Raw genomic sequence first — 12,253 nt, 5'->3', positions numbered from 1 at the left:
TCTAGAGCGCTGCTGCCGGCCCTTCTCTCCCCCTGGCTATCGGCGCTGCTGCCCGTTCTGTCCCCCTGACTATCGGTACCGGCGCCCCATTGCCGGCGCCGATAGCCAGGGGGAGAGAAGCGGCGTCGACAGCCAGGGGGAGAGAAGGGGCAGCGGCACCCATTGTCGGCGCCGCTGCCCCGTTGCCTCCCCCCCCCATCCCCGGTGGCATAATTACCTGGGTCGGGTCCATGCTGCTGCAGGCCTCCGGCGTGCGTCCCCCTGCGTCGTTGCTATGCACGGCGCGGCGCACTGACGTCATGCACCGCGCCGTGCAGCGCATAGCAACGACGAAGGGGACGCACGCCGGAGGCCTGCAGCAGCGCGTACCCGACCCAGGTAATTATGCCACCGGGGATGGGGGGAGGCAACGGGGCAGCGGTGCCGGCAATGGGTGCCGCTGCCCCTTCTCTCCCCCTGGCTATCGGCGCCGGTACCGATAGTCAGGGGGACAGAACGGGCAGCAGCGCCGATAGCCAGGGGGTGAGAAGGGCCGGCAGCAGGGCTCTAGACCCCAGGGAAGGCAGGGGGAGAGAAGCGGGCAGCGACGGCCTCTCTCCCCCTGCCTTTCCTGGGGCAGTATCAGCGTATAACACGCACATAGACTTTAGGCTAAAAATTTTAGCCTAAAAAGTGCGTGTTATACGCCGATAAATACGGTATAATTTTTGAGTTTTCATTTTTTCCTCCTCGCCTTCAAAAACTCTTTTATATTTTCATCCACAGACTAGTATGAGGGCTTGTTTTTTGCGCCACCAGTTGTCCGTTGTAATGCCATCAGTCACTTTACCATAAAATGTATGGCGCAACCAAAAAAATACTATTATAAAAAAGAAAACCACAATTTTGCTAATTTTGGAAGGTTTTGTTTTCACGCCATACAATTTATGGTAAAAATGACGTGTTCTTTATTCTCTGGGTCAATACGATTAAAATGATACCCATGATAATATACTTTTCTATTACTGTTGTGCTTAAAAAAAATTGCAAACTTTTTAACCAAATTAGTACGTTTAAAATCGCCCTATCTTGAAGACCTATAACTTTTTAATTTTTCCGTATAAGCGGTGGTATGAGGGCTCATTTTTTACGCCGTGATCTGTACTTTTTATTGATTCCATATTTGCTTATATAGAACTTTTAATCCATTTTTTATTTTTTGGGGGAATAAAATGTTATAAAGCATCTATTTTGGACTTTGTTTTTATTTTTACGTTCACGCCATTCACCGTACGGTATCATTAACATTTTATTTTAATAGTTGGGTTATTTACGCACGCGGCGATACCAAATATGTATATAAAAACATTTTTAACACTTTTTGGGGCGTGAAATTGTGAAAATGGGACAATTTACAATTTTATTGGGGGAGGGGTTTTTCAAATTTTTTTCTTTATTTTTTTACTTTTATTTTTACACTTTAATAGTCCCCATAGGGGAGTATTTATAGCAATCACTCGATTGCTAATACTGTTCAGTGCTATGTATAGGACACAGCACTGATCAGCATTACTGGTCTGCGGGAAGGCAGCGGCGCCAGGTGAGGGGACCTCCGTCTGCCTTGCTGGATGATCGGATCACCACGGCAGTGCTGCGGGCGATCCGATCATCCATTCTAGTGACCGTGATGCTGCAGATGCCGTGATCTGTATTGATCTGAGGGGTTAATGGCGGACATCCGCGCGATCAGCAGCCGGGACCTGCCGCGCATGATCCAGGCATCGCTCCGATGCTCGCGGTTATGCTTAGGACTTAAATGTACAACCTCACCAGGACGTACATTTACGTCCTGCGTCGTTAAAGGGGTACTCCGGTGAAAAACTATATATATATATTTTTTTTATCAACTGGTGCCAGAAAGTTAAACAGATTTGTAAATTGAAAAAGGAAAATTGTAGGTGCAGCTCACGCCTATACACTTACCGAGGTGAAATGGGGTACACAATTATACCACGGTGTGTTAGAAATATCAATACAAAAAGAAATGGTTTCCCCCACCTCCAGGTTCGTGTTTATAATATTACAAAGATAATGCAATAAGACCGTGCTTCAATTATTCTATTATTTTATTAAAATTTTCCATGTAAATTTGAATTCCACTCTCACAGGGCCCTTGTGGGAGAAGAAATATATTTAAAGAGCCTCATGTTTTCAGCGTCTGACGTAGAAGTTCATGCGGACCATAGAGGTTAGAACTGGTAAGACCCAGACTTGGAAGCAGATAAGTCCTGGGAATGGATTGCTGAGGATATAGTCCAGAGTATGGATGTCCAAAATCTTGACAGTATAATTTTTTTAGCAATGAGTGGCATAAGTATCATAAATAACTGGACGCGTTTCAGGGTACTTGGTAATTTCTGACCCTTTCTTCAGTAATTTTTTGTATTTTAAAATATATCTTATTTGTATTTTAAATATATTTCTTCTCCCACAAGGGCCCTGTGAGAGTGGAATTCAAATTTTCATGGAAAATTTTAATAAAATAATAGAATAATTGAATATAAACACGAACATTGAGGTGGGGGAAACCATTTCTTTTTGTATTGAGATTTGTAAATTACTTCTATTTAAAAATCTTAATCCTTCAAGTACTTCTCAGCTGCTGTATACTCCACAGGAAGTTTTTTTCTTTTTGAATTTCTTTTCTGTCTGACCACAGTGCTCTCTGCTGACTATGCTCGGCAAAGTCTTATTAATGTCTTATGCCGAGTTTAATGTCTCAAAATGGCGTCCAGGGATTAGCCAACACCCAAACATTCCAAGAGGAGGGCTTATCGTAAATGCAATTGTAATGTATTCTTATAGACCTTTCCGAGAGGGGAGGGGCTTGTATGTCACATACTGTAGACAAAGAAATGTGTAATTAACATAGTAGGAGAATTTGTGAATGGTTTTAGTAAATGCTAAAGACACAATTTCATGGGATAAATTAGGTGTTTCATATTTGCAGTAAATATATTTGGTAAAAAATGTAAAAATTGCCAGAATAGTGGAAATTCTGTAGAATGCAATGTTTTAGTTGAATTAGGAATAGCAGAATATAATCTCTCAGCGAGGCTGCTTAAGAAGGCTATTGATAAGCTTCTGTGTGTGTTCGCAAATATATTTGTGTCACTACTGTTTTTGTTTGGTTGTAATTCTGGATCTCCAGAGATAAAATACAGTGATTGTGTTTAAACAGTAGGACTTTAGCTGTTGTTGGTTGGTGTTGGATTTTGGCTGCTATATACTAATCCTGATCTTGTGTCTTGATTATATCTGTTTATTATTTTGTAGTGTTCTCTATCTGTATTGCATTGTATATCACTGATCATTCTTTGGCTGGTTATTGGTTTTAACCCTTGTCTCTCCTTGCTTTTGACATGTTCCTAATCTGTACTGGTCTGTGGTTTGACTCTCCTATATTGTAGTTCAGGAATGGACTGGTGCTCAGTTGTTATTTACTGTCTGGGTATGGGACACGGCACATCTGTAGTGATTCAGGTACATGGTCAGGGGCTGCATTTTATCTGTCCCGTTTTCCTCAGAGTTCTGTGTTAGAGCGGCATTCATAGTTTGTTTTCTTTAGTTTTTCTTGTGTTCTTTCAATATGTCGTTTATCCCTTATGATAAAATATTAAGTTACCTTTTTATTTTGTGTAATTTTGCCTTGAAGAAATGTAAGGCTTCGTAGAACAAACTGTCCTGTCTGTCTGGGGTGCAGCATTGAGACATTGTTGTCTTATTGGGGTAAAATTCTGTTCTCGAGAAAGATTGATATAATTTCAGAACTGCATTTTGGTTTGTGGGAGGGGGAGTCCATTCACTGACTTGTAGCAGCTTGGTGGTTAACCCTCTCCTTTATCTGGGCTTCTTTCCAATCCAGTACACCCCTCCCTACACAGGATAAAGGACAATAAACTTGAATCCAAATACATTGCTCCCTGGTGGAGAATGTCTGGATTCAGAGGAGGGAGGGAGATGATGGGAGGGGGGTGGGGATGATTTTACAGAAACTCTGGCCCAGATTGATCAAACTGTGTAAGAGAAAAAGTGGAAAGATTTTCCCACAGCAACCAATCACAGTTCAGCTTTCATTTTACCAGAGCTCGTTAGCTGAGCTGTGATTGGTTACTGTGGGAAAATCACTCCACTTTTGCTCTCACACATTTTGATAAATCTGGGCCTCTCTGTATAAAGGGGAAAAAATGACTGTATAGTGGAGCTAATGCTACAGAAGACAGCATGGTTCTCACATGATTCACTATGGGGTATGCAGTTAAGTTACTCTACAGGGTGGGCCATTTATATGGATACACCTTAATAAAATGGGAATGGTTGGTGATATTAACTTCCTGTTTGTGGCCATTCAACTGGCCCACGACAACCAATCCACTTTCCAGGAAACTGTTCATCTAGGAATGCTCGGACCTGACACCCATAATGTGGTGGTGCACCATCTTGCTGGAAAAACTCAGGGAACGTGCCAGCTTCAGTGCATAAAGAGGGAAACACATCATCATGTAGGCCACTGGATATGCGAAATTGCTACATGATGATGTGCTTCCCTCTTTATGCACTGAAGCTGGCACGTTCCCTGAGTTTTTCCAGCAAGATGGTGCACCACCACATTATGGGTGTCAGGTCCGAGCATTCCTAGATGAACAGTTTCTTGGAAAGTGGATTGGTCGTCGTGGGCCAGTTGAATGGCCCCCAAGGTCTCCCGATCTGACCCCCTTAGACTTTTATCTTTGGGGTCATCTGAAGGCAATTGTCTATGCTGTGAAGATACGAGATGTGCAGCACCTGAAACTATGGATACTGGAAGCCTGTGTTAGCATTTCTCCTGTGGTGTATATAGTAGTATATAGCAGTGTGTACGGATACTGGAAGCCTGTGCTAGCATTTCTCCTGCAGTGTATATAGTAGTATATAGCAGTGTATACGGATACTGGAAGCCTGTGCTAGCATTTCTCCTGTGGTGTTGCTATCAGTGTGTGAAGATTCGGAGAAGAGGGTTGCATTGACAATCCAACACAATGGGCAGCACATTGAAGAAATTTTATAAGAGGTCAGAAACTTGTAAATAACTCATGAAAGAATAAAGTTACGTTAAAACCAAGCACATCATTGTTTTTCTTGTGAAATTCCCAATAGGTTTGATGTGTCACATGACCCTCTTCCTATTGAAAAAAACTAGAGTTGGATTCAAAATGGCTGCCATGGTCACCACCCATCTTGAAAGTCCCCCCCCCCCTCACAAATACTAATATGCCACAAAAAGGAAGTTAATATCACAAACCATTCCTATTTTATTAAGGTGTATCCATATAAATGGCCTACCCTGTACATTACACCTAGTAGTCAAAATGGAACCACTCCTACCTTATTGCCCAGGGCAAGAAGTAGAGTCGGTTGCACTAACTAGGGCCTACAGACGTGGCTGGGGTAAAACGGCTAACAGGCTTTTCTCACCTCTCCAGGCGAACCAATGAAAAATGCAGAGAGTTGGAGCACTCATGGAGGTGTTGCTAATGCCAGAGGAGATGGGAATTGTCAAAATTAGGGCCCATACCAAGGCCGGTACTCTAGAAGCCAAAGGTAATGAGTTGGCTGACACCACTGCAAAGGCGGTTGCCGCACTGCCATGGAAAGGGAAGGACAAGCCAGTCCTAGTGATATCTGCCAAAGACGTGGAGGTAAGCGTGTTAAAAACTCTTTCACAACCGGCAGATGTTGCTGTAAAGGATTCTTGGAAGAAATTAGGGGCAGAGGAGGAAAGACTGCATATGGGGGACTCCTGCAAAAGTCTGCCTGCCTAGAGCTCTGTTCTCAATGATGGCCCAAGTAATACATGGTAAAACACATTTGTCCAAAGGGGACATGCTGCAAGTCATAGACAAATCTTGGATAGCCTCTAGTATCTCCACCACAATAGTAGCTTTTCTTCAAGCCTGTATGACCTGTGCCCTACACAATGCAGGAAGGACTGTACCAGTCCCCCTGAAAGTATACCCAAAGCCACTCTATCCACTTTAGAGAGTCCAGGTAGATTACATAAGCTTTCCCCTTATTCCGGCTATGTGTGTGTCTTGGTGTGTGTTGATTTCCTTTCAGGCTGACCTGAGACCTACCCCATGGGGAGGATGTACTACAGCTACAACACTAGTATGGGAATCTGACCTCTTATGTGCAGGCCTTGTATAAGTGTCTGAAACAAACACATGGGCGAGTGTTTTCTTCCATTTCAGATCCAGTCTTGAAGGAACTCATAGTCTCCAGCCTGGTGATTGGGTGGTGATAAAGAAATACATCCGAAAATCTCTGGACCCCTGATTTGATAGCCCATACCAGGTGTTACTGACTAAACACTAACAGCGCTTCTGTAAAGCTAGAGGTAAAGGCTAATTGTATCCACGCCTGACACTGCAAGAAAGTGTTGGCTCCAGTGATAGAATGAGGATCTGCATTCATATCCTTTTCATGTTGTTTCTAATAGTCACAGGAACATGCAAAAACCTACACCAAGAAAGGGAAAGTGACAATAAGTTCCTCAAACACCATAAACTGCCAGGTCAAGAATTAAATGTGTCAGACTGCTGGATATGAACCCACTCCCCTGTATCAGCTTCCAGCATGCTGTATCTAGCAATCCCAGTACCCATAGAAGAAATATTAAGCTGGACAACTTGTTCTGACACTCTAGCTAATAATGAGACCCAATATGTAAGAAACCAGAACACCTCCCTGGGGATTCCAATAGTAGGGTGGGAAGAAGCCCCCTGGTGGCAGGGCAATTTGAGTGAAACTGATAATTACAGACACCAGAGATTGTATTTTAAAGGGGTACTCCACTGGAAAACTTTATTTTTTATTAACTGGTGCCAGAAAGTTAAACATATTTGTAAATTACTTCTATAAAAAAAAACTTAACTGCTATATGCTCCACAGGAAGTTCTTTTCTTTTTGAATTTCCTTTCTGTCTGACCACAGTGCTCTCTCTGACACCTCTGTCCATTTTAGAAACTGGCCAGAGCAGGATAGGTTTGCTATGGGGATTTGCTCCCACTCTGGATAGCTCCTACAATGGACAGAGGTGTCAGCAGAGAGCACTGTGGTCAGGCAGAAAGGAAATTCAAAAAGAAAAGAACTTCCTGTGCAGCAAATAGCAGGAAGGATTAAGATTTTTTAATAGAAGTAATTTACAAATATGTTTAACTTTCTGCCACCAGTTCATTAAAAGGGGGTACCTTGGTCCTTAGAAGTACCAAAGGAGTAACTGTATTGGGAAGATTCCAGAATAAGGGATATAAATAAGTTTTGATTGTACAGCAAGAGGTAAAAACTCCTTAAAACCTGACATCCTAGCAAGACATTTACATTCACTAAATTGGGAGTACAATGACCTGTTTCCTTCAGGAGATGAAACTACCTGTAGTGACGTTACAAACTATGTACCATGCAATGATCCTGTTGGTTGTTCCCCAGGAGACCCTATTACTAGGAACGTAGAGGTTGGTTACTGAGGACTGCTGGGACAGAAACCTACCTGGTGTTTTACAAATGACATAGCTGTATTGATTGACTTAGCCCAAAGACTTGTAAACCAACACTTTTCCTTCTGGAATCTGCCAGAAGGAACTTATTGGGTATGTGGGGACCATGGTTACCAGTGGGTGTAAATGGTACTTGTACCTTAGCCAGACTGACACCTGCTACTTGGATAAGTACATGACAATGACATAGACTTAAGGACTGTACCTGGACACATGTTGTATAAAGGAGCAAAAGACAATACCCCCAGAAAGAATGGTAGGTCACAGGTAGTACGAATGGGGGCTGCTAATAAAATTATTAGTTCTATTTTACTATACCCGATGGTAATGCAAACGTGGGGTGGTTGGTGGAAGCTACCAACTGTCTTGATGACCAAATCTTTGACATTCTAGACAACCTTAATACCACCATACTGGTGCAAAATCAGCTGATAGAAGTGACTAATCAACATACACTAGTGCTAGATTACCTGACAGCAGCTTAAGGGGGGTATGTGCCAAATTGTAGGACCAGCCTGCTGTCATTACATAGACACTGACGGAAATGTGAAAGCCCTTAGGACACAAAGACTAAGACAGAAGTATGAGGAACATAATAAAAAGGAACGAGATTCCGGGTAGAGTGAGACATTCTCATCACTAGACCCTGCGAACTAGTGAAAGGTTTGGGAGGGTGGTATTCAGGTATTATGCATGTTATGTTACAAATATTTTTGATACTGTCATGCATATACTCAGCTTTCAAGATATTTAACCTATGCTGCTCATATATGTGGAGATGACCAAAATATGACTTATGGAATAGAGAATGGATTCCCTCATTCCAGAGACTGAAATAATCAAAAATGAGTAAACAGAAAACACGGAAATTGGGGAACCTGGCAGGAGAAAAGAAGTGATAATTAGGGAAAGTCCAGCAGGGGTTGTTTAGAACCCCTGAAGTACCTGGAATCCATCATGTCTTCATGTTTTCAAAATTTTGTATGGAGAACTGTGCGTGAAGTCAGCTTTTTTTTTTTTTTTTAAAGTATTTATTTAGTTTTGCCCTTTAACTCCTTAAGGACCAGGCCATTTTACACCTTAGGACCTGGCCATTTTTTGCACATCTGACCACTGTCACTTTAAACATGAATAACTCTGGAATGCTTTTAGTTATCATTCTGATTTCGAGATTGTTTTTTCGTGACATATTCTACTTTAACATAGTGGTAAAATTTTGTGGTAACTTGCATCCTTTCTTGGTGAAAAATCCCCAAATTTGATGAAAAATTTGAAAATGTTGCAAGCTCTCTGCTTGTAAGGAAAATGGATATTCCAAATAATTTTTTTTTGATTCACATTAACAATATGTCCACTTTATGTTTGCATCATAAAATTGACGTGTTTTTACTTTTGGAAGACACCAGAGGGCTTCAAAGTTCAGCAGCAATTTTCCAATTTTTCACAAAATTTCCAAAATCACAATTTTTTAGGGACCAGTTCAGGTTTGAAGTGGATTTGAAGGGTCTTCATCTTAGAAATGACCCCATTGACCACAAATGACCCCATTATAAAAACTGCACCCCCCAAAGTATTCAAAATGACATTCAGTCAGCATTTTAACCCTTTAGGTGTTTCACAGGAATAGCAGCAAAGTGAAGGAGAAAATTCACAATCTTCATTTTTTACACTCGCATGTTCTTGTAGACCCAATTTTTGAATTTTTACAAGGGGTAAAAGGAGAAAATTTATACTTATATTTGTAGCCCAATTTCTCTCGACTAAGCACATACCTCATATGTCTATGTAAAGTGTTCGGCGGGCGCAGTAGAGGGCTCAGAAGGGAAGGAGCGACAAGGGGATTTTGGAGAGTACGTTTTTCAGAAATGGTTTTTGGGGGGCATGTTGCATTTAGGAAGCCCCTATGGTACCAGAACAGCAAAAAAAAAAAAAAAAAAAACAACATATGGCATACCATTTTGGAAACTAGACCCCTTGAGGAACGTAACAAGGAATAAAGTGAGCCTTAATACCCCACAGGTGTTTCACGACTTTTGCATATGTAAAAAAAAAATTTCACTAAAATGTGTGTTTCCCCCAAATTTCTAATTTTTGCAACGGTTAATAGCAGAAAATACCCCCCAAAATTTGTAACCCCATCTCTTCTGAGTATGGAGGTACCCCATAAGTTGACCTGAAGTGCACTACGGGCAAACTACAATGCTCAGAAGAGAAGGAGTCATATTTGGCTTTTTGAAAGCAAATTTTGCTCGGGGGCATGTCGCATTTAGGAAGCCCCTATGGTGCCAGAACAGCAAAAAATACCCACATGCCATACCATTTTGGAAACTAGACCCCTTGAGGAACGTAACAAGGAATAAAGTGAGCCTTAATACCCCACAGGGGTTTCACGACTTTTGCATTCGTTAAAAAAAAATTACCATTTTGGAAACTAGACCCCTTGAGGAACATAACAAGGGGTACAGTGAGCATTTACCCCCCACTGGTGTCTGTCAGATCTTTGGAACAGTGGGCTGTACAAAATTTTTAATTTGCACATCCCACTGTTCTAAAGATCTGTCAGACACCAGTGGGGTGTAAATTCTCACTGCACCCCTCATTACATTCCGTGAGGGGTGTAGTTTCCAAATTGGGGTCACATGTGGGCTTTTGTTTTTTTTTGCGTTTTCGAAACCGCTGTAATAATCAGCCAACCCTGTGCAAATCACCTCAAATGTACATGGTGCACTCTCCCTTCTGGGCCTTGTTGTGCGCCCCCAGAGCACTTTGCGCCCACATATGGGGTATCTCCGTAGTCGGGAGAAATTGCAATACAAATTTTGGGGGGCTTTTTTTTCCCTTTAACCTCTTGTCAACATCAAGTATGAGCCAGGGGGTCCAAACCTTGTCAAATTTCTTAGGGCACCTACGACTCACATACAATGCCTGGTACAACGGGACATATTTGTTAACCAGATTTAGCCACCTAGACAAAGGGGGAGGAGAGGTATCTTTCCAAGCCATCAACACCACCTTCCGAGCACAGAAGAGGAGGAAACGGATCAGCAGTGGAAGTCAGCTTGTTATACGTTTTCATATATTTTATATACTCCTTTTTCTATTTTATACTGCATCATGTATATCATCAGACATGTTGTCTATAAGTCGCCATCTTGTCTGTATTTTTTTCATTATGAACTTTAACCCCTAAAGGACGCAGCCCTTTTTCACCTTAAGGACTGAGCCCTTTTTCGCAATTATGACCACCGTCGCTTTACGAATTAATAACTCGAAAACGCTTTTACCGAATATTCTGATTCTGAGATTGTTTTTTCGTGACATATTCTACTTTATTTTGGTGGTAAATTTTCGGCGTTACTTGCATCCTTTTTTGGTGAAAAATTTTTCTAACTTTGAAGCTCTCTACTTGTAAGGAAAATGGATATTCACAATAAATTTTATTTTTATTCACAAACACAATATGTCCACTTTATGTTGGCATCATTAAATGGACATATTTTTGCTTTTTGAAAAAATTAGAGGGCTTCAAAATCGAGCAGCAATTTTCAAAAATGTCATGAAAATTGCTAAATCTGAAGGGACAGATGTTACAGAACTACAACTCCCAGCATGCCTGGGCAGTCTAGGCATGCTGAGAGTTGTAGTTTGGCAACATCTGGAGGGCTACTGTTTGGGCACCACTGGAAGAGTGGTCTCCAAACTGAGACCCTCCAGATGTTGCAAAACTACAACTCCCAGCATGCCCAGACAGCCTTTGGCTGTGAGTTGCAGTTTGGCCTTCCTAGTGGTTGCCACAGTAAAGATCACTTTACTTTCACTTTCATTTCCCCCCCACCGTAGTTTCCCTACCTGAGCCAGGATCCAGCAGTCTCCAGCGACGATCCGGGGTCCCCAGGCATCTTCTCCTTCAGGTACCGGCCTCCATCTTCTCCCCATGATCCCCACGACATCCAGGGGTGGGCAGAACGGGGGGTTGCCATGGCAACCCACTGTCCTGCCCTGCCTTTGGTCAGAATCAGTTCTGACCAATGGCAGGGGATAGGAGGAGATTGCAGCACTGCGACCTCGCTCCTATCCCTCAGGATGGTCAGGGCTGTCACTGACAGCTCCGATCATCCCTATTTTCCGGGTGATCGGGTCACCAGAGACCCGATCTGCCCGGAATAGCAGAAAATCGCATGTCTGAATTGACATGCGATTTTCTGCGATCGCCGACATGGGGGGGTCTCAGGACCCCCCTCGCCTATGTGCCGGGATGCCTGCTGATACGGTCATACCAGGCAGGAAGTTTTGTAGTCTTTTTATTTTCAGTGTGGTGTTGTCTCATTGACTTTCTGGCTCCTCTCTCCTGAAACAAGGCATCATCCACAGCTGTCTCAGGTGGCTTGGCTGAATCCCCCCCACCCCAAATGTGATGTCATCACTTCAAACCAGCCCCTTCAGTTTACATCACCTCATCTTCCTGTGATATATATATATATACACAGGGGTGTGGAAAAAAAAAAATACTTGTTCAAGGGACTAAAACGGAGCACAATCTACTTGTCCCTCATGATGATCCACTTGTCCTGATACATAAAATAGTTTTAACCAAAATAGTATGTAGAAAAGATCTATATTAATAGAAACGTAATAGGTAGACCAGTATGTAACCCCATTAGATGAATAGGGCCCGTGAT

This window comes from Hyla sarda, chromosome 2 (genome assembly GCF_029499605.1).
Source record: "Hyla sarda isolate aHylSar1 chromosome 2, aHylSar1.hap1, whole genome shotgun sequence".
Classification (NCBI taxonomy): Eukaryota; Metazoa; Chordata; class Amphibia; order Anura; family Hylidae; genus Hyla; species Hyla sarda.
This window is presented reverse-complemented; position numbering follows the sequence as displayed.